Source organism: Salvelinus fontinalis, chromosome 2 (genome assembly GCF_029448725.1).
Source record: "Salvelinus fontinalis isolate EN_2023a chromosome 2, ASM2944872v1, whole genome shotgun sequence".
NCBI lineage: Eukaryota > Metazoa > Chordata > Actinopteri > Salmoniformes > Salmonidae > Salvelinus > Salvelinus fontinalis.
Window position 1 is genome coordinate 25,458,787 of NC_074666.1, and position 21,607 is coordinate 25,480,393.

At 41.3% G+C, this 21,607-nt stretch overlaps 1 protein-coding gene across 5 annotated transcripts in view; it reads left to right on the forward strand.

Moving 5' to 3' along the window:
* The window catches only part of LOC129815255 (roundabout homolog 2-like), a 237,940-nt gene that overhangs the window by 109,030 nt on the left and 107,303 nt on the right, over positions 1-21,607 (forward strand). The window lies entirely within an intron of this gene.

The window sequence follows — 21,607 nt, forward strand, 5'->3', positions numbered from 1 at the left end:
ACTTGAGACCAATTATTCCCAGGCAAGCTGTTACAACCCACAGTGTCAGTGTGTCTCCTCTATTCCACGTGATGGAAGAGTGTGACATAAATTACTGTGGAAAATAAAAGGAAGAGGGAAAGATGGATGGAAGAAATATGAAAGAGTGAATGTAGTGCTAACATTTGCTCTATGACCATAATAATATACACATACACACACACAATCCATAGTCAGGCACATCTGAATGTTTTAATTAGACTGAGGGAAAGGAAAGCGCTAAGGCAGAACCGTTTGAGCGCTATCCTTCTGTGTTTGCTCAATTAAACTCTGATTGCAGCTAATTGCTTACACTGAGAGAGTGTAAAATGAGAGTATATGAGGTGGGTTGGTCTGGGTTTGCCTTCCTGCCTACATGGCCGTCTCCATTTCACATGATCCGCCCGCGAAGGAAACCAAATATTTAATGATGGAGGTTGTAATTGCTTCCTCTCTGTCTCGCTCACTGTCTCTCTTCGTCCTCTTTTGTCTGGCTTTCATAAGCATAGGCAGGTGCACACTTATACACATACAGAAAACATCTGAAAGTATTCATACCCCTTGACTTATTTCACATTTTGATGTGTTACAGTGTGAATTCAAAACAAATTACGTTGTTTTGTTTTTCTCAGCCATCTACACACAATTCCCCATAATGATGAAGTGAAAACATGTTTTTAGACATGTTTTTAGACATTTTCAAATTTATTGAAAATTAAATACAGAAATATCTCATTTAAATAAGTATTCACACCCCTGAGTAAATACATGTTAGAATCACCTTTCATAGTGATTACAGCTGTGAGTCTTTCTGGATAAGTCTGTAAGAGCGCGGCACCCCTTGATTGTACAATATTTGCACATTCTTTTTTTAAATTGTTAAAGCTCTGTCAAGTTTTTTGTTGATCATTGCTAGACAGTTGTTTACAAGTGAAGCTTTGGATTTTCAAGCCGATTTAAGTCAAATCTGTAACTAGGCCACTCAGGGCAATTCAATGTAGTCTTGTTAAGCAACTCCAGTGTATATTTGGGTTTTAGTTGATTGTCCTGCTGAAAGGTGAATTTGTAAAAAAACTACCTAGTTCTTGCCATTGACAAGCATATACATACCATGATGCAGGCACCACCATGCTTGAAAATATGAAGAGTGGTACACAGTGTGTGTTGGCGGCAGGTAGCCTTGCAGTTAAGAGCGTTGGGCCAGTAACCGAAAGGTTGCTGGTTTGAATCCCCGAGCCGAATAGGTGAAAAATCTGGCAATGTGCCCTTGAGCAAGGCACATAATCCTAATTGCTCCTGTAAGTCGCTCTGGATAAGAGTGTCTGCTAAATGACACAAATGTAAAAAATGTAAATGTGTTCGATTTGCCTCAAACATAACGCTTTGTATTCAGGTAAGGTTAGGAATATTTTTATTCAGTACAGGCTTCCTTCTTTTCACTCTTGTCATTTAGGTTAGTATTGTCGTGTAATCCAATGTTGTTGATCCATCCTCTTATCACCACCATTAAACTCTGTTTTAAAGTCACTTTTGGCCTCATGGTGAAATCCTTGAGTGGTTTCTTTCCTCTCCGGCAACTGAGTTAGGAAGGACGCCTGTATCTTTGTAGTGACTGGGTGTATTGATACCCCATCCAAAGTGTAATTAATAACTTCACCATGCTCAAAGGGATATTTAATGTCTGCTTTTTTTTACCAATTGGTGCCCTTTGTGAGGCATTGGAAAACCTTCCTGGTCTTTGTGGTTGAATTTGTGATTGAAATGCACTGCTCGACTGAGGCACCTTACAGATAATGGTGTGTGTGGGGAACAAAGATGAGGTAGTCATTCAAAAATCATGTTAAACATTATTTTAGAATTGTCCATGCAACTTATTATGTGACTTGTTAAAGCACAGTTTTACTCCTGTAGGCTTGCCATAACAAAGGGGTTGCATACTCAAGACATTTCAGCTTTCCATTTTTTATTAATTTGAAAACATTTCTAAAAACATAATTCCACTTTGACATTATGGGGTATTGTGTGTAGGCCAGTGATACACCATCTCAATGTAATCCATTTTAAATTCAGGCTGTAACACAGCAAAATGTGAAAGAGTTCTAGGGGTATGAATACTTTCTGAAGGCACTGTAGCCTACTCCTCTGATTAACACACACACACACACACACACACACACTTCTGTGAGATATGTTTTATATTTCCATGTTGCAGTCTGTAAATGTGCTCAGTCTTTGTCATTATACATACACATAAATGTAGTTGACTGACTGCTGTAGAGCTAATAATGGTAATGTATCTGTGAAATGCTAACTCTAAAGAACCACATTTGGAATACTTAATTAATCTTAATGGCTTTTGGAATAAGTCAGCCAAACAAATTGTGTGTTTTTCATAAATTACGTATGTCTGCACCACAGCACACACATCCAAAATCTTGAACTTCCTTACAGAGAGAGAGCCACACACACAGACACATTTCCCCTCCTCCCCTGTAATAAATAAATGCATTTCCTCTGTCTGCTCCTCAGAGCTCCCTCTCACTCTCTCCGTTTCCCCCTCATCCATCTCTTTCATTCCCTTTCTCTATTCCTCTATCTCCCTCTCTCTCTTTTTCTCTTTCTACTGCACAAGGAGAAGGGAGTGTTACGGACCATGCCAAAAGTAACTCATTTATTTGATGGGAGGCCATTTGAATTTGCATCAGGAATTTTTGGGAGATGCTGCAGTGTGTGTGTGTGTGTGTGTGTGTGTGTGTGTGTGTGTGTGTGTGTGTGTGTGTGTGTGTGTGTGTGTGTGTGTGTGTGTGTGTGTGTGTGTGTGTGTGTGTGTGTGTGTGTGTGTGTGTGTGTGTGTGTGTGTGTGTGTGTGTGTGTAATGGCTGCCACAGCATCCTTATCACTTCTCCACACACCTGCTTCCCTCTGAGAGAGCGTCTCCCCTCTCGTCATGCCTCCCCATCAAAGACTGATCCAGTCTAGGCTCTAGCTCCATAACATCCCTGGATGAGCTCCTTGGTCCCTGCAGAACAGTACGCCTGCCTGGCTGGCTCTCCCTTACTGGTCCTGGGTGTGTGTGTTCTCCAGGCAGAAGGACACTCTGGCTTCGGCCTGTACCTTTGAGGCAGTGCCCGCCCTGGACTGGTGCTTCTGGGAAACAAGCAGGCAGGGGTGGCTGGCTCAGCTGCCATATGCTGTGTGATTCTGGGAAGCAGTATTATGGCTTATGGAATAAGACTGCAGAGCTTCTGAAAGTACACAGCCTGAGGCCAGTGGTTTTGGAGAAGCTAAAGCCAGTAGGATATGGAAAGACTTCTTGTGTGTCTGTGTGGTGGTGTGTGGTGAGGAGAAATGTTAGCTCAGTCATATACATCATCAAATGGGGGGAATCTCAAACTATGGGTACAGAGGAAAGCACTTTGTGCTCAAAGCACGATCACACCGCTGCTTCAGAGGTCAATTGGAGGTAATGAGAGGTAGTGAGAGGGAGGGAGGGAGGGCGGTAGTGAAAAGGAGGGGAAAGGAGGGATGCAGGGAGGGGAGAGGGAGGGTACAAGAGAGGTCTGGACCTCCGTTACCCCTGAAACACACACAAACACACATGCACTTTACATATTTATGCGCTGTGCTTAGAAAACATGCATATACAGTATATGCTCTCTTTGTTTCTCTCTTTCACGTTCTCTCACTCTCTCTCTGAACTGCATACTTATTAGTTATTCAGTAGATGCATCATCAGTCTGTACCGTATAGTACTTCTTTGTGGGAAATTATACAGCGGGTGGGTCTAATCCTGGATGCTGATTGGTTAAAACCGCATTCCAGCCTGTGTCTATTCCACAAGTTACCACCAGCTAAATCTATGATGTTGAATGTACTCTGTTCCATCAGACTGCACAATCCACTGTCTCATCAGCTCAGTCAGGCAATGTATATACTAGATCTACAGTACACTGTAAAAAGCATCTACATTATCTCCCATTTCTATTAGGCTAGCATTTGTCTGTCTCTGCGACATTTGCAACATTGTTTCAATATTTGATCTCCAGCTGCCCTATGTAATGAACGTGTTGAGAGTAGGACGAGACATACAGGCTGGCAGATTTTATCAGCCAGTCGAAATCATGAATCAGCATAATTGTTATGGACATATGCAAAGACATGTCAATAGAAAAACACGAAAGGCAGCTAGTTTGCTGTCATTCCAGCTTCAGTTTGAAGTGATTGTGTTTGTGCTCTTCTGAACAGTGGCCTGGTGAGAGACCAAATGTTTTATGCCAGGCGAAATCGCACATCATTAGCGTGTTACTGATGTATGAAAAAGAACACTAGAACACGGCTTAAACAAACGCAAATACAGCTACTTTGTTGTTATTCTGGCTGCACTGTTTGACATGAATGTGTTAGCCAAAGTTGACTAGCTAGCAAGCAAGAGATAAGAACATTCCCAGCCATCATGGCAATGGAACATTTAGAATGAACGACTGGGTTGCGTACATAGATGTAGAAAACAAATACTTAATGACTGAGTCGCGTCTCTGACATTCAAATCGATAGTTGCTTGGGTAGCAACCCTAGATATGTGTTGGGACTAAATGTCATGGAAGGATGAAATAGTATGAATAAATTCATCAAAATAACATGTTTAATGAAAATATGTCAATCATTATTTGAATATGTTGGTAACCCGTTGTATAAAAGTGATAATGCCCTTGAATCCGGTGTTTGGAGGATATGTTGGCACGGTTTGCCGGCCCTTCGACTTCTTCTCTGGCTTAACAACACCCGTACCAATATATTCTCCAAACGCCGGCTTCTCTGGCATTATCACTTAACTATTGCATGTCTATTAAACCTATAGAGCTTCAGTTGTGAACCGACACAGTGGTTCCAGTCTATCTCTATATCTCTCTCTCTCTCTCTCTCTCTTTTACAGCCAACCAATTAACACCATCATCCTTCTACCTGTGCCTTTGCCATCAGATAAAGTAGCACACCCCCTTTCCTCCTCCTCCTCATCTCCCTCTCTCTCCCTCTCTTCACGTGGACGTGCAGACAGCTGTGCACAGTTTTAATTGACAGGATCACTCGTGCTCTACGAAGTGAACATCTCTGCATTTATAATTAAGCAAGGCTGGGGTTGAAGTGCAGGAGGGGAGAAGGATGGATGAATCCATCCCCCTCTTTTCTCTCTCCCTCTCCTCACTGTTTCTGCTAGGTGGGGAGACAGCATGAGGTGAAGGTGGGCATTTACTGTATCTATTTATATTGTATGTAAGGTCATCCTGATGTATTGTGGGTCTCTGTGTTGTTTACAACATTCAGTTTGGAGTCTTGGGCAGAAATGCAATAATTTCAGCATTTCTTATTTGTGTCTCCAGTTTGGTACACTCTTAGAAAACAGGATTCAAAAATGTTGTTTGGCTGTCCCCATAGAAGAACCCTTGTTGGTTCAATCAATCAATCAATCAAATGAATTTATAAGCCCTTCTTACATCAGCTGATGTCACAAATTGCTGTACAGAAACCCAGCCTAATACCCCAAACAGCAAGCAATGCACGTGTAGAAGCACGGTGGCTAGGAAAAACTCCCTAGAAAAAACACCACTAGAGGGATCACTTCAACCACCAACTTACCATCCTGAGACAAGGCCGAGTATAGCCCACAAAGATCTCCGCCACGGCACGACCCAAGAGGGGGGGGGGGGGGGGCAACCCGGACAGGAAGATCGCGTCAGTGACTCAACCCACTCAAGTGATGCACCCCAACTAGGGACGGCATGGAAGAGCACCAGTAAGCCAGTGACTTAGCCCCTGTAATAGGGTTAGAGGCAGAGAATCTCACTGGAGAGAGGGGAACCGGCCAGGCAGAGATGGTTGGTTCCAGGTAGAACCCTTTTTGGGTTCCATGTAGAAACCTCTGTGGAATGGGTTCTACATGGAACCAAAAAGGGTTCTTCAAAGGGTTCTCCTATGGGTTCTAGATAGCATTTTTCTTTCATACTCGGAATATCAATGTGTCTATTCTGAATGTAAATGTCTACTCTGAATGTCAATGTGTCTACTCTGAATGTAAGTCTGTCTACTCTGAATGTCAATGTGTCTACTCTGAATGTCAATGTGTCTACTCTGAATGTCAATGTGTCTACTCTGAATGTCAATGTGTCTACTCTGAATGTAAGTCTGTCTACTCTGAATGTCAATGTGTCTACTCTGAATGTCAATGTGTCTACTCTGAATGTCAATGTGTCTACTCTGAATGTCAATGTGTCTACTCTGAATGTAAGTCTGTCTACTCTGAATGTCAATGTGTCTACTCTGAATGTCAATGTGTCTACTCTGAATGTCAATGTGTCTACTCTGAATGTCAATGTGTCTACTCTGAATGTCAATGTGTCTACTCTGAATGTCAATGTGTCTACTCTGAGTGTCAATGTGTCTACTCTGAATGTAAGTCTGTCTACTCTGAATGTCAACGTGTCTACTCTGAATGTCAATGTGTCTACTCTGAATGTCAATGAGTCTACTTTTTCGTCTGATACCCTAGCTTACATGGCAATGGACAACTTTGCATTGCCCGTACACCCATAGTCCCACCCACAACCATAGAGCTCCATGCAGTCTGCGTGAGTTTGCAGTGGTGGATTATGAGTGCCGCCCCCTCTCTCCCTCCCTCTCCATGGTCTCTCCAGAGACCTGCAGCATTAATAACAGTAAGTGGATAATGTCCTAGCTCATATGAGCATTCGGATGGAGGCGTATCTGCGGCTTAGCTCCAGCCATCCAGTCACAGTGGGGGCAGGGGAGATGGGGAATTCTACTGTGTGTGGTGTGTGAGTGTGTGCAGTCCTGCACTGCTTCATCGTCTTCCCTCTTCTAACTCAGTGTCCTAGAGCTGTAGTTCAGAGCAGCCCATTTCCGTCCTCCCACTGTCTCTGTGCGGTCAATCTATGGCCAGGCCAGGTGATGCAGAGGACATCAGAATCGGCAGCACCGACATCGTCAAGACAGTCACATTGATTATAATCATTATAATCACGTCGGGTTTGTCTCCAGGCATGACATGCCCCACCACTGTCTTCCTAATAGGAACAGATTAGTGGAGGGGTGAAGAGGTGATGTACACATCCATACAATGTCACTGTCTGTTCTAATGGAGACATTGACAAGATAACTCAGTCTGTACTATGCACAGTGCTATTTTAAAGCAATTTTAGATGAATAAGAAATATAGCTAGTGTACTGTATGTAATATTAAGTGTTAAGTAGTGTACTTCCCTTGGACAGCATGCTAATGAAGATCCATGCAAGGCATTATTCATGTCCTGCATAGACATGTTTTAACTAGGACTAGAACCATTAAAACCTAGAGTCTAAGCCTAAAATGGTTTTACCAAGGATCATTTAGCTATTTGATTTTGAATTTTAGGACCCCTTTAAATATAAATATATATATATATACAGTTGAAGTCGGAAGTTTACATACACTTAGGTTGGAGTCATTAAAACTCGTTTTTTCAACCACTCCTGTAACGGGTGACGCTCTCCTCATCCTCGGACGAGGTGAGGAGAGAAGGATCCTCAGACCAAAACGCAGCTTCAGGGAAATAAGCCATCTTTATTAAACAACGATAAAGATGGAAACACGAAACGAAACAAACACTTGCAAAACTACAAAATAACAAAACGACGTTGACGAGACCTGAACATAAACTTACATAACTAAACATAAACTTACGTACAGGTAACAGACGACATCGAAACGAAACAAACAAACAAACGCTACAGTCCTATGTGGTACGAACATAACATACGGACACAGGAGACAATCACCCACAAACAAACAGTGAGAATGCCCTACCTAAATATGACTCTTAATTAGAGGCAAACGCAAACCACCTGCCTCTAATCAAGAGCCATACCAGGCAAACCGAAACCAACATAGAAACAGATAACATAGAATGCCCACCCAACCTCACGTCCTGACCAACTAACACACAAAAACTAACATAAATAGGTCAGGAACGTGACAACTCCACACATTTCCTGTTAACAAACTATAGTTTTGGCAAGTCGGTTAGGACATCTACTTTGTGCATGACACATTTTTCCAACAATTGTTTACAGACAGATTATTTCACTTATAATTCACTGTAGTTTACATACAGACTGTGCCTTTAAACAGCTTGGGAAATTCCAGAAAATTATGCAATGGCTTTAGAAGCTTCTGATAGGCTAATTGACATAATTTGAGTCAATTGGAGGTGTACCTGTGGATGTATTTCAAGGCCTACATTCAAACCCAGTGCCTCTTTGCTTGACATCATGGAAAAATCTAAAGAAATCAGCCAAGACCTCAGAAAAACAATTGTAGACCTCCTCAAGTCTGGTTCATCCTTGGGAGAAATTTCCAAACGCCTGAAGGCACCACATTCATCTGTACAAACAATAGTACGCAAGGAAGGAGACGCATTCTGTCTCCTAGAGATGAACGTACTTTGGTGTGAAAAGTGCAAATCAATCCCAGAACAACAGCAAAGGACCTTGTGAATATACTGGAGGAAACAGGTACAAAAGTATCTATATCCACAGTACAATGAGTCCTATATCGACATAACCTGAAAGGCTGCTCAGCAAGGAAGAAACCACTGCTCCAAAACCGCCATAAAAAAGCCAGACTATGGTTTGCAACTGCACATTGGGACAAAGATTGTACTTTTTGGAGAAATGTCCTCTGGTCTGAAGGAAAAGAAACGGAACTATTTGGCCATAATGACCATCGTTATGTTTGGAGGAAAAGGGGGAGGCTTGCAAGCCAAAGATCACCATCCCAACCGTGAAGCACAGGGGTGGCAGCAGTGAAGCACGGGGGTGGCAACATCATGTTGTGGGGGTGCTTTGCTGCAGGAGGGACAGGTGCACTTCACAAAATAGATGGCATCATGAGGCAGGAAAATTATGTGGATGTATTGAAGCAACATCTCAAGACATCATTCAGGAAGTTAAAGCTTGGTCGCAAATGGTCTTCCAAATGGACAGTGACCCCAAGCATACTTCCAAAGTTGTGGCAAAATGGCTTAAGGACAACAAAGTCAAGGTATCGGAGTGCCATCACAAAGCCCTGACCTCAATCCTATAGAAATTTTGTGGGCGGAACTGAAAAAGTGTGTGCGAGCAAGGAGGCATACAAACCTGACTCAGTTACACCAGCTCTGTCAGGAGGAATGGGCCAAAATTCAGCAAACTTGTTGTGGGAAGCTTGTTGAAGTCTCCCCAAAACGTTTGACCCAAGTTAAACAATTTAAAGGCAATGCTACCAAATACTAATTGAGTGTATTTAAACTTCTGACCCACTGGGAATGTGATGAAAGAAATAAAAGTTGAAATCAATCATTCTCTCTACTCTTATTCTGACATTTCACATTCTTAAAATAAAGTGGTGATCCTAACTGACCTAAGACAGGGAATGTTTACTAGGATTAAATGTCAGGAATTGTGAAAAACTGAGTTTAAATGTATTTGGCCAAAGTGTATGTAAACTTCCGACTTTAAAAAAAAAACTTTTTTATGAAACATTGAATTTGCCCTTACTGCTATTAACCCATAGAAATGCATTGAAAAACAGATTCATACATGGAAAAACAGATAATCAAAAAATAAATCAATAGGAAGTTTGTTTTGAAGTGTCTGTCATATATCTGGTGAATACTGTACACTCAGGTGAATGACATGGGTGGGAATGGTAACTTTTCTCCTTGCTGTCTCCGTTTCCATGTTACACTTTCTACCTCTACCTCTCCCTCTTATCCGCTATGCCTCCATCACTCTATTTCTCACATTCTCTCTCTCTATCTATCTGTCCCTCTTCCCATTTCTCTCTTCCTCCCTCCAATCTCTCAAGATGGCCCCCTCTCTCAGAGAGTGTTGACACCATATGTACAGTTCCAGTGTCGGCTCAGAGACCAGCTGGGCTGAGAGTGCCAGTGGTTCCGTTACTGAAAATGGCTCTACCGTATGTGCCTGTGTGTGCGTGTGTGTGAATGTTTTCTACGGGAAAGAGGCATGTGATGGTACTGGTGGTCTCAGTGGGTGAGGGCTTACAGAGCGGCCCACAGTGAGTCACATCGTTGATCGCGCCAAACCCAACCAGCAGCGCTCAACTGCACAACCACGGAGCCCTAATGACACAGCAGCCAGACTGAACAGCTTGACCAGCCTGAACGCTCTTCTCTCCACATCACACACCCCTCAACGCCTCCCTGTCTCTCATGCTATCTCTCTCCCTCTATCTCTCTGTCTTTCTCAGTCTCTCACATTCTCCCTCTTTCTTTCTCATACATAATTAGTCTTTCAATTGACTTACTTAGCAGAGATGGGCAAACATGGCTAATCACTAATTACTCCCCTGAAACAAAGATGTAATGTTTTACATAGTCGATGGTGGAATGTGTTGTTTTCTAACCGCTGGAGGAGAAATGTTTTGTTGCAATAATGTAGCATTGGTTTAATGACTGATTATTGGTGTAAATGTGGGGGTGTCCAAGCTAATGTAATAATGAACGTCCTGAAGGAGCTATGGCCACATGCTGAGCTCTGTAAATGAAACATGTGTTATGAGACAATTCATTACTACAACCCTTTCTCTTGATCAATTAAATTATAATAGAACAGTGGGAGGACAACTTCCGTTGGGCTGGTGTCAGTTGTAACAACCTAACTACAACATGTTGCCATGGAAAATAAGTGTCCAGTGGCCGAAGGAGAGAAACAAAGCTGAGATGTTTTTGTTGACACCCCCGAGGAAGTGTGTCTGTCTAGATGTAGTGATTCCTATTTTTTCCTTTACAAACTGACTGTTGATTGCCATTCTTTGACACAAAATGTCTGCCATTCATCAGCCGGGTTGTTGGAATTCATAGAGCTCTAAGGTATGTCAGATAGATGGGATCTTCCTCATTAAAATCCTACCCTATCCTCATGAATCCAACTCTCCCAGGGTCGTACATTCACTTTCCCTCCCAGCCGTTCACTAAGTGAGCAGACACAGAATGTATAGATGACCTAGAGGAGCAGAGGCCGGTATCTCCTCCGGCCCAGGTTGGGGTGAAAGAGAGAACATCCTCTGCCCTCTTCCCATTTCTCCTATTCCTCTTTTGATCTCAGGCAGATCAATGAATTCCCCCTGTCTGTTACACTCTCATGTAGTGAAGAGCCATGTGAAGGGTTGAACTGAGGTCAGGGAGAGGAGGAGAAAGGTAAATGTTGGTGTGTAGATCAGTACATTGGGACTAATGCGATGAAGCAGAATAAATTAATGTTAAAGGACATTACAGCTGTATTGAGCTTTAAACTGTAAAAGAGTAAAAGCACATTGGATATAGAATGTCTGACATAATGCTCATTTGGAAGTTATTTTTCCTGCTTCTAATTTCATTCTGTCCTTTATTCATCTGAGCCAAACAGTATGGCCTATAGAGGGACATTCCCAGAAACAGTGTATTATTATGTGTGTTCTTAAACAAAAGACAAGAGAAATCCCTTTTCAAACAAGGGCTTTCTGTGGATTATATTTTAGATTTATAGATTATATTATCATAGCTTCATCCAGATTATCGGATACATGATGTTCAAGTACATTTTTGAAGGATGATATTTGCAAGGAGAACCATGTGCTTTGTTGTGTTTACACACGGTAAGCCAGAGTATATGAGCATTTCGGACAGAAAATTGTGTCAAAGAGACAACCGACATGTACAGTACGTGTCCGTGACAGTTTCTGCTTTCGATGGTGGGGTCATTAGTTTGTAACCAAAATCGTTGGGATGCTACAGACGTTTTTGTGAGAGGGGTTTTCTGGTTGTCTCCTGCTCTGACAAACACCGCTCTGCCACCTTCCACCAGAAATGCGGGAGGCTGACCGGCGGATGCAGTGGATGGAGACACAGCCCATGCAAGAAAACATTTATTTTTATCTTTATCTCAGCATTGTTGGAAAAGGACTGTAAGTAAGCATTTTACTGTTAGTCTACATCTGTTGTTTATGATGCATGTGACAAATAACATTTGATTTGAAAACAGATATCTCAATTTAAACAGATGGATTTTGATGAGGATTGTTTTATTATGCCAACTAGATTGACACGTGGGCGCATCAATCGACTCAGTCGGTCATGATGACATTGCGATGGAACAAATACGGTGCCTTCGGAAAGTATTCAGAACCCTTGACTCTTTCCAAATTTTGTTACGTTTTAGCCTTTTTCTAAAATGTATTAAATAAATAATATCTCAGCAATCTACACACAATACCCCATATTGACAAAGCTAAAATACATTTTTAGACATTTTTGCTAATATATATATATATTTTTTTAGAAAAACCTTATTTACATAAGTAGTCAGACCCTTTGCTATGAGACTCGAAATTGAACTCAGGTGCATCCTGTTCCCATTGATCATCCTTGAGATGTTTCTACAACTCGATTGGAGTCCACCTGTTGTAAATTCTATTGATTGGACATGATTTGGAAAGGCCCTACACCTGTCTATATAAAGTCCAACAGTGGAACTGTCCATAGAGCTCCGAGACAGGATTGTGTCGAGGGACAGATCTGGGGAAGGGTACCAACAGATTTCTAAAGAATTGAAGATCCCCAAGAACACAGTGGTTTCCCTCATTCTTAAATGGAAGAAGTTTGGAACCACCAAGACTCTTCCTAGAGCTGGCCGCCCGATCAAACTGAGCAATCGGGGGAGAAGGGTCTTGGTCAGTCAGGTGACCGAGAACCCGATTGTCACCCTGACAGAGCTCTAGAGTTCCTCTGCGGAGATGGGAGAACCGCCTCTGCAGTATTCCACCAATCAGGCCTTTATGGTAGAGTGGCCAGACGAAAGCCACTCCTCAGTAAAAGGCACATGACAGTCCGCTTGGAGTTGCCAAAAGGCACCTAAAGAGTCTCAGACCATGAGAAACAAGATTCTCTGGTCTGATGAAACCAGATTGAAATCTTTGGCCTGATTGCCAAGCGTCACATCTGAAGGAAACCTGGCACCGTCCCTACGGTGAAGCCTGGTGGTGGCAGCATTGTGCTGTGGGGATGTTTTTCAGCGGCAGGGACTGGGAGACTAGTCAGGATCGAGGCAAAGATGAACGAAGCAAAGTAAAGAGAGATCCTTGATGAAAACCTGCTCCAGAGTGCTCAGTACCTTAGACTGGGGCAAAGGTTCACCTTCCAACAGGACAATGACCCAAAGCACACAGCCAAGACAATGCAGGAGTGGCTTCGGGACAAGTCTTTTAATGTCCTTGAGTGGCCTAGCCAGAGCCCGGACTTGAACCCGATCGATCGCCTCTGGAGAGACCTGAAAAAAAATGTGTAGCAACGCTCCCCATCCAACCTGACAGCTTGAGAGCATCTGCAGAGAAGAATGGGAGAAACTCCCCAAATCGAGGTGTGCGAAGCTTGTACCGTCATACCCAAGAAGACTCGAGGCTGTAGTCACTGCTAACGGTGCTTCAACAAAGTACTAAGTTAATTAAATTAACAAACAATTTCTAAAAACCTGTTCTTGCTTTGACACTATGGTGTATTGTGTATAGATTGATGAGGGGAAAAAATATTTTATCAATTTTAGAATAGGGCTGTAACGTAACAACATTTCTGAAGGCACTGTAGAAACCCATAAAAATAGTTGGATTGATCTCACCAAATGGCGTAGCCCAGCAAAGCATTGGAAATGACCCTGGTGTCTGATACGTTTTTCTGGGTTGCTGATGGGAGCTGAGGCTTGCAGTGCTATTCTAGTGAAGTTTGTGTGAGGTTTATAATTCCCCTGCTGTGTCGGATTAGGTTGTCTGCTGAGGACATCCAGAATGCAGCTGCCTGCCTGCTTGCCTGCTTGCTTGCCTGCCACAGCACTGCACATCTTTAAATGGGTTTACTAAGAGCCCCAGTCAGAGGAAATGTGTTTATATGACATACTATACTCAATCATGTGTTTATCTACACTGACAGCAATACTATTTATATACACTGACAGGCTGAAACTAAATTAGTGCTGTTGGTTAGGTAGTTCTGACTTGTTTACCTAGACCTACAGACATGTTTACCAAGACCTGAAATCCTCTGTGTCTTTTCGGACCTGGCATGCAGAACAAGCAGGCAAGCTCTATCTGTAAGAGTAACTCAAAATGTTTTCCAGAAAAAGTGCTAGCAAGTACTTAAGGCACCCCTGACATTACCAGTATCAAATAACCAAGATGCATAATGTATGAAATTGTCAGACCTTTCAAATCCAAAAAGACACACTCACTCGCACTCTCACACACAGAGAGACCAAAGCAATCATCTACAATGGGACAGTGTTGTCTGTGAGTGATTTTTTTTTTTTTTACAGTCTGTATCACCAAAAGTAGTCCCTGTAAGAGTATTTTGTGTTTCTGTCAATGAAACATTTTCTATGGTGGTCAGTCCGTGGGGGAGGCTGTGTATCCCAATGGGCAGCTGGAGGTCAGAAGAAGAACCCTATTCCTCAACCTTCTTTTTCCCCTCTCTTCTTCATTCCTAACTTATTAACTGTCCCTTGCTTTTTTCTCCTCTTCCTTCTCTTACATTTTTTCAGTTTTCCATTGTCAACTCCTGACTTACTTTTTTAATGGTGTTTGGTATATGTCGATTTCCTTAATGTTCCTTCATGTTGATTTCCAGTTCTCTGCTGCTAATGACTGGAACTAACTGCAAAAATCACTGAAGCTGGAGACTCATATCTCCCTCACTAGCTTTAAACACCAGCTGTCAGAGTAGCTCACAGATCACTGCACCTGTACATAACTCATCTGTAAAAAGCCCATCAAACTACCTCATCCCCATACTGTATTATTTATTTATCTTTCTCCTTTGCACCCCAGTATCTCTACTTGCACATTCATCTTCTGCACATCTACCATTCCAGTGTTTAATTGGTATATTGTAATTACTTCGCCACCATGACCTATTTATTGCCTTACCTCTCTTATCCTACCTCATTTGCACACACTGTATGTAGACTTTTTCTACTGTATTATTGACTGTATGTTTGTTTATTCCATGTGTAACTCTGTGTTGTTGTATGTGTCAAACTGCTATGCTTTATCTTTGCCAGGTCGCAGTTGCAAATGAGAACGTGTTCTCAACTAGCCTACCTGGTTAAATAAAATAAATAAAATAAAATGGTTTTACTTCCAGTGCTTGTTTAAATGTTATTGCATCACTCAAGAGGCATTGTTGATAGTGGTAATGGCAATCAACTAGCTGCACAGCTGGGTTTGTGGATGTTCTACTTTCAAAGCTGTTGTGAGAGAGAAACAAATGTGTGTGTATCGTGTATGTGTGTGCTTTATTTAGATTTTAATTCTCCCAGAATTGGTGAAAATGTTTTCTCTCCGCCAGTTTGTGTATCTAATTAACAAGCTGTCTCTGTGTTTGTGTGCCAACATGTTGCATCTTCAGAAAAGTGAATTTGGCATTGAGCATATTAGTAAGTGCCCTTGGGAAGTCAGTTGAAGCTGCTATTCTTGCTGAGGGTCAGCAGCAATTCCATGGTAACAGAGTGATGCTGAGACTCTCTTTTTAACATTAAAATGTATGCTAAGGAAAAACCATTGATTGCAAAGTTCAACAATCCATTCAAATATGCAAAAGTCTACTTCTAACAATTGCCACTTAAAATGTTACTAAAATACATTTACTTGAGGAAGAGTGCAGATTAGAAGTTTGATAACAGAATGACAGTAAAATCTCCATCAGTTTATTATGTGACCACGTTTTCCAAAAACTCTGTTAAATATCTGCTCTGTATTAAGATTCAAACATGTCTGCAGAAAGAATGGGGTGTCAGCTATGATATGACAACTTGAGTTTGAAAAACGATGAAGTTGATCAACACCCGATAACAGAATGGTGGTAACACAACTACATCATGTGTCCTTGAACTGTACTATACAGAAATGCATAAATATGGATGTCATTCTCTTTATGGTGATGTATCCTGCATAGGTACACAAAGGTAGAAACATTTCATATCCTTGTTAGGGCATTGTTCTACACACAGGCTATTATTCTAATGAGCTCCGCAGCCCCAAAACTACCATGTTTGATTGGTCCAGACCAGTGGTTCCCAAACTTTCTATAGTCCCATACCCCTTCAAACATTCAACTTCCAGCTGCGTACCCCCTCTAGCACCCGGGTCAGCGCACTCTCAAATGTTGTTTTTTGTCATCATTGTAAGCCTGCCACACACACACACTAATGTATTAAACATAAGAATGAGCGTGAGTTTTTGTCACAACCCGGCTCGTGGGAAGTGACAAAGAGCTCTCATAGGACCAGGGCACAAATAATAATATAATAATAATAAAGAATTTTGCTCTTTATTTAGCCATCTTACATATAAAACTGTATTTGTTCATTGAAAATTGTGAATGACTCACCACAGGTTACTGAGAAGGATGTGTTTGAAAGGATGCACATAACTCTGCAATGTTGGGTTGTATTGGAGAGAGTCTCAGTCTTAAATCATTTTCCACACACAGTTTGTGCCTGTATTTCGTTTTCATGCTAGTGAGGGCCGAGAATCTACTCTCACTTAGGTACGCGGTTGCAAAGGGCATCAGTGTCTTAACAGCACTATTTGCCAAGGCAGGATAATCTGAGCGTAGCCCAATCCAGAAATCTGGCACTGGCTTCTGATTAAATTAAATTTTCACAGAACCGCTTGTTGCAATTTTGAGGCTCTCTTGTTCAGATATTGTTAAGTGGACTAGAGGCAGGGCATGAAAGGGATAATGAATCCAGTTGTTTGTGTCATCTGTTTCGGTAAAGTACCTGCATAATTGCGCAACTAACTCACTCAGGTGCTTCGCTATATCACATTTGACATTGTCCGTAAGCTTGAGTTCATTTGCACACACAAAAATCATACAATGATGGAAAGACCTGTGTGTTGTCCCTAATGCATACAGAGAAGAGCTCCAGCTTCTTAAAACTTCTTGCGACTATAGGGGGTGCTGTTTCAAATTAGCATAATTGTCTCTACAGATGAAACGGCTTCCTACTCAATTTTTGATCGTACAATATGCATATTATTGTTATTATTGGATAGAAAACACTATCTAGTTTCTATAGCCGTTTGAATTATGTCTCTGAGTGGAACAGAACTCTTTCTACAGCGAAATCCATGACAGGTTTTGCGAAGGTCTGAGAGCGAAGCTCTGATCTCAGTTCAGTTTAAAGGGGTGTGTATATCCTATGGAACGACACGAACTGCACCCGCCTTCCCCTGGATGTCAGTAACCAATGAGAAGTGGAATGGGCTTCCTGCGTAGCTCTCAGAGGTTATAAAACACCAAGGAGTGAGGTACGCCATCTTTTCGACGTTGAACTTTACGCAGAGAGAGACCCCGGGATGCCATTTTCGAACGCTTAGTAATGAACTTTAGATATATCAGTCTGTAATTTAATTTGATATAGGTGTTAGAAACATCATAACGAAGCTATTTGAAACCGAGTTATATCAGATTATGCAAGTATATTGCTATTTTTCGGAATTTCCTCAGTATTGCGTAATGAGGATTTGGACACGTTAGCTAATGTTAGCAATTGTTAGCTATAGTTAGCTGCTATATCAGAAGTTGAATGCAACGTTTTACAACCAAGCAACGATTCTTTTGGACAAAAGTACCACTTGGCCAAGATTCCGATGGAAGCTCGTCGAAAAGTAAGAGCTATTTATGATGTTATTCCATTTTTATGTGGAAAAATGTAAACTCAATAACGGTAAATAGTGACGCCGTTATTGCGGCACTAGTCTGTCTGTAACGCACACTGTATGTCTAGTAACGTTAATTTTAAAAATCTAACTTAGCGGTTGCATTAATAACTAATGCATCTTTCATTTCATGGCCAACCTGTATTTTTTTTGTCAAGTTTATGAATAGTTTTCGATAAAAATAGTTGTATTATCATGATGCTGCCGGGCAGATTGCTTGAGTAGTTGGACAGTATTTCCATTGTGTAAGCACGATTTGTGCCGCTAAATATGCACATTTTCGATCAAACTGTATATGTATGTTGTAATGTGATGTTACAGGAGTGTCATCTGAAGAATTCTGAGAAGGTTAGTGAAAAAATTAATATATTTTGGCGATGTTTACGTTATCGCTCTCTTTGGCTAGAATCAATGCTCTGGTAACGTTTGCATATGTGGTATGCTAATATAATGATTTATTGTGTTTTCGCTGTAAGACACTTAGAAAATCTGAAATATTGTCTGTATTCACAGGATCTGTGTCTTTCGATTAGTGTATGCGGTGTATTTTTACGAAATGTTTGATGATTAGTAAGTAGGTAAACACGTTGCTCTATGTAGTTATTCTAGTCCATTTGTGACGGTGGGTGCAATTGTAACCTATGACATCTACCTGAAATATGCACATTTTTCTAACAAAACCTATCCTATACCATAAATATGTTATCAGACTGTCATCTGAGGAGGTTTTTTCTTGGTTAGTGGCTATCAATATCTTAGTTTAGCCGAATTGGTGATAGCTACTGGTGTTGAGAGAAAATGGTGGACAAGAAAAATTGTGATTTTTGCTAACGTGTTTAGCTAATAGATTTACATATTGTGTCTTCCCTGTAAAACATTTAAAAAATCTGAAATGGTGGCTTTATTCACAGGATCTGTATCTTTCATTAGGTGTCTTGGACTTGTGATTTAATGATATTTAGATGCTACTATTTAATTGTGACGCTATGCTAGCGATGCTAATCAGTGTGGGGGGGGTGGGGGGTGATCCCGGACCCGGGGTAGGTGCTCGGTAAAGGTTAATCATACCCTCAATTTTGTTCCGCACAATGAATATAGTTCGCTGAGAGTCCCTGTAATCGTATATTCACATCATTCAGGCGAGAAAAAACATCACGCAGATAGGACAGTCGTGAGAAACTCGTCATCATGCAAGCGGTAAGACAAGTGAAAATGATGGTAAGAAAAAAAACTTCATGCTCGTCTCTCAATTTAAAAATACGTGTCAATACTTTGCCCCTTGATAACCAGCGCACGTTTGTATCTGCCCATATCATTGCATAGTGCTGAAAATACATGAGTTCAGGGGCCTTGCTTTAACAAAGTGAACAATTTTCACTGTAGTGTCCAAAACGTATTTCAATCTGTCAGGAATTCCTTTGGCATCAACAGCCTCTCAGTGGATGCTGCAGTGTACCCAAGTGGCGTCGGGAGCAACCGCTTGCAAGCACGTTACCACTTCACAATGTCTCCCTGTCATGGCTTTTGTGTCATCAGTACAGATACCAACACATCTTGACCACCAAAGTCCATTTGATGTCACAAAGCTGTCCAGTACTTAAGAAATATACTCTCCTGTTGTCCTGGTTTCCAGTGATTTGCCGAAGAGAATGTTAATTGACCCCCCATAAACATAACGGACATATACACTTGAAGTCGGAAGTTTGCATACACCTTAGCCAAATACATTTATACTCAGTTTCACAATTCCTGACATTTAATCAAAGTAAAAATTCCATGTCTTTGGTCAGTTAGGATCATGACTTTATTTTAAGAATGTGTAATGTCAGAAAAGTAGTAGAGAGAATTATTTATTTAAGCTTTTATTTCTTTCTTCGCATTCCCAGTGGGTCAGAAGTTTAAATACATTCAATTAGTATTTGGTAGCATTGCGTTTAACTTGTTTAACTTGGGTCAAACGTTTTGGGTAGCCTTCCACAAGCTTCCCACAATAAGTTGTGTGAATGTTGGCCCATTCCTCCAGACAGAGCTGGTGTAACTGAGTAAGGTTTGTTGGCCTCCTTGCTCTCACACACTTTTTCAGTTCTGTCGACAAATGTTCTATAGGACTGAGTTCAGGGCTTTGTGATAGCCACTCCAATACCTGGACTTTGTTGTCCTTAAGCCATTTTTACTCAACTTTGGAAGTATGCTTGGGGTCATTGTCCATTTGGAAGACCCATTTGCGACCAATCTTTAACTACCTTAACTTCCTGATGTCTTGAGATGTTGCTTCAATACATCCACATAATTTTCCTGCCTCATTATGCCATCTGTCTCTCCTGCAGCAAGCACCCCCACAACATGATGTTAACACCCCCGTGCTTCATGGATGGGATGGTGTTCTTCGGCTTGCAAGCCTCCCTCTTTGTCCTTCAAACATAACGATGGTCATTTTTGCCAAACAGTTCTATTTTTGTTTCATCAGACCAGAGGACATTTCTCCAAAAAGTACGATCTTTGTTGTTGCAAACCGTAGTCTGGCTTTTTTATGGCGGTTTTGGAGCAGTGGTTTCTTCCTTGCTGAGCAGCCTTTCAGGATATGTCGATATATGACTAATTTTACTGTGAATATAGATACTTTTGTACCTGTTTCCTCTAGCATCTTCACAGGGTCCTTTGCTGTTGTTCTGGGATTGATTTGCACTTTTCGCACCAAAGTACGTTCATCTCTAGGAGACAGAACGCGTCTCCTTCCCGCAGTATGGCGGCTGCGTGGTCCCATGGTGTTTATACTTGCATACTATTGTTTGTACAGATGAACGTGGTACCATCAGGAGTTTGGAAATTGCTCCCAAGGATGAACCAGACTTGTGGAGGTCTACAATATTTTGTCTGAGGTCTTGGCTGATTTCTTTTGATTTTCTCATGATGTCAAGCAGGGACACTGAGTTTGAAGGTAGACCTTGAAATACATCCATAGGTACACCTCCAATTGACTCAAATGATGTAAATTAGCCTATCAGATGCTTCTAAAGCCATGATATTATTTTCTGGAATTTTCCAAGCTTTTCAACTTCTTATGGGCATGTGGGACAGTAACATCCCACCTGGCCAACATCCGGTGAAATTTCAGAGCGTGAAATTCAAACTACAGAATTATAAATATTTAACTTTCATAAAATCACAAGTGTAATACATCAAAATATAGCTTAACTTCTTGTTAATCCAGCCGCTGTGTCAGATTTAAAAAAGGCTTTACGGCGAAAGCACACCATGTGATTATCTGAGGACAGCTCCCCGCATACAAAAGCATGAAATACATATTTCAACCAGGCCGGTGTGCCACGAAAGTCAGAAATAGCGATATAATAAATGCCTTACCTTTGATGATCTTCTTCTGTAAGCACTCCAAAAGGTCCCAGATACATCACAAATGGTCCTTTTGTTCAATAATGTTCTTCTTTATATCCATAATTCAATTTAGCTGGCGCGCTTCAGTCAATAATCCACCCAGTTTCCCTCCATCAAAATGCATACAAAATGAATCCCAAACGTTACTAATAAACTCTTCCAAACAAGTCAAACAACATTTATAATCAAACCGTAGGTACCCTAATACGTAAATAAATCATAAAAATTAAGACGAAGAATTGTTATTGTCTTTACCGGAGAAAAATACCAAAGAACGCGCTCTTCCACACACTTGGAAACACTACAGCCAAAATGGGAGACACCTAGAAAAACTACAATTTCTGTCAAATTTTTCAAAAAACCAGCATGAAACTCTTTCTAAAGAATGTTGAC